Below are 2,515 nucleotides of genomic sequence, written 5' to 3'. Positions count from 1 at the left end.
ATATATATATATATGGAGTACTACTAAGCCATAAATAATAAGAAACTAGAGACATTTATAGCTAAGTGGATGCACATGGAGGATATACTCAAGTGAAATTAATAGGACACACATCTGTAAATAATGGATAGTTTCTCTGGTATGATAAACTAAAAGTGTAAATAGGAATCAAAATATATAATTGATATTATGTAATAGGAAAAATATATAAAAATGTAGGGAAAGTGGGAGGCATTGGAGAATGTTAAGAATGGAAAAGAAAAAATAAGAGAAAAGGAAAAAATGGAAACAAAGTCTCTGTAAATAGGGAAGGGGGAGGGAGTCAATGGAGGGCAGGGAAATAGGGAAAAAACAAGAACCAAGATATATCATTTAAAGGTATGAGATCCCAATGATGAATGTAACTGTATTTTATACCTAAAATGTACCAATAAAAAGAAAAAATAAATATTAAACTACTAAAACTTCATTTAGAAGTGTAAAGAATGATATTGGTGCAGAGACATTGACTTACAATGCAACCTTTCCTCATTCCTAGCTTCCTAGTTTCCTATCTCTGAATCACTACTAAAGTTACTTTTCATCTTTAGTTCATTAATATAAGCTAATTAATTATTAATGTGTACAATGTAGCTATCCAACCAAACGAAAAATTAAGACCATCCCTCTCATCCACTTTTCTCATTTATCATATATAACCATTGAATTCTGTCAATTCTAATTCCTTTATATCCTTCAAATCTGTTAACTTCCTAGCTTCTCCAGTGTCACAATGTCTTATTTCACATTCTTGCTTTCTCTCATCTGCATAAGTGTGAAAACCTCCTAAATGATCTCCCTCAGCCTCATGTTGTGCACCTTAATTCATCCTTTTTTTTGTCCATTTTTTTATCCATTCATACTTTTCATCTAAAATATTATATACAGCAATGAATGCTTTTGTCTTTGTATACATTTAACTAATGGAAACTACTTGTCATTTTCCACTAGATTAAGTCAAATGTCTAGCATAGAATGTCCAGGCATGATATATCCTGTTTATCTATCCAGCTTCGTCCCCACCAACCTTACCTAATGCAGTTACTCAAATTTACTTGCCCCTCCTATAATCACAAGTGTACCATTACTGGAGAGATTGGCATGCATCTACTGCCTGAAATACCCCACCTTCATCACTCCAATTCCTATTTGTCCTTTGGGACTTGTCTCTAATAAGACAGCTCTTAAAGTCCATCAAGCTTTCCCATTCTGTGTTGACCCCATCATATTATAGCACTTGCTTCTTAAATTATAATTTCTTCCATGTGAATTCTATAGCTACATTATAATTGTCCAAAGTATAACCCAAAGTATCTTCCTCTTAACCATTTAAAAAGCTTGTTCAAAATGTTTGATTTTAAGAAGCCATCCTAGAGCTACTGAATCAGCATCCCTATATATAAACACATTGTTCAGAAAATACAGACACCTATTGAAGTTGGAGAACTATCTCCTTTGGAGATAGACTGTGGCTTGTGTCATTTCTCCATGTGCATCTTATACCACACGCTTTGTGTGGAGCAAGGTATGCAGGCAAGAAAGAATTATAAGCTTTACCCATTTGCATCTGCTGTTCAATATAAAAAGATCAGTCTTCATATATCAGCCTGGGTTTATTTAGCTAACTAAAAAGTAAAACAACCTGAGATTTATTAATATTACATTAAAATGTCTTATGAAGTGTTTCTAACTTACTAAAGACTGTTTTTTGTTTCTATTTAACCTTTATTTATAATTGTTATTAAACATGTATGAAAATTGAAAACAAATTTGATTATTCCTTCTGAAATTATCTTCCTTAACATGAAGTCATTTGTAAGCATTTAAAACTTTTTCTTGCATCTTATTTGTACTTTTAGCTTTTTACACCAAAGAAACTATTCGGTATTTACATGTGTGTCTTATTTATTTCACTTAAGACTATGGCCTCAGTATGCATCCATTTTCCTATGAATGACTAGTTTCTCATTCTCTATGGCTGAGTAGTACTCCATTTTATAGAAAACCCATGTCTTCTTTATCGAGTCTCCAACTGATGGGCAATTGGGCTGTTTCCAAATTTTAGCTACTACAAACTGTGCCACTATAAACATGGGTGTACAAATATCACTGTGATATGATTCTTTTAATTCTTCTGGAAAGATATCCAGCAAAAGGATAGTTGGGTCAAATGGAACCTCTAGTCCTAGTTCTTTGAGATTATCTCCAAATTGTATAACTGACAATATTTAATAGAAAGAAGAGAGCTAAAGGTGTAAGGGAAGTGGGAAGGGTAGGGGAAAGGAAATAAGGGAAAAGAAAAAATATGAGAAAAAGAAAAAATGGAAACAAAGTCTAAATAGTAAAGGGGGAGGGGATAAATGGAGGGCAAGAGTAAATGAGGAAAAATGAAAACTAAGATCTGTCATATAGAGGTACAAGATCCCAATGATAAATGTAACTGTACTGTATACTTAAAAAGTACCAATAAACTCAA

Source organism: Fukomys damarensis, unplaced genomic scaffold (genome assembly GCF_012274545.1).
Source record: "Fukomys damarensis isolate Sample0158 unplaced genomic scaffold, DMR_v1.0_HiC HiC_scaffold_5, whole genome shotgun sequence".
Taxonomy (NCBI): Eukaryota; Metazoa; Chordata; class Mammalia; order Rodentia; family Bathyergidae; genus Fukomys; species Fukomys damarensis.
Note: the sequence above shows the minus strand (reverse complement) of the source record.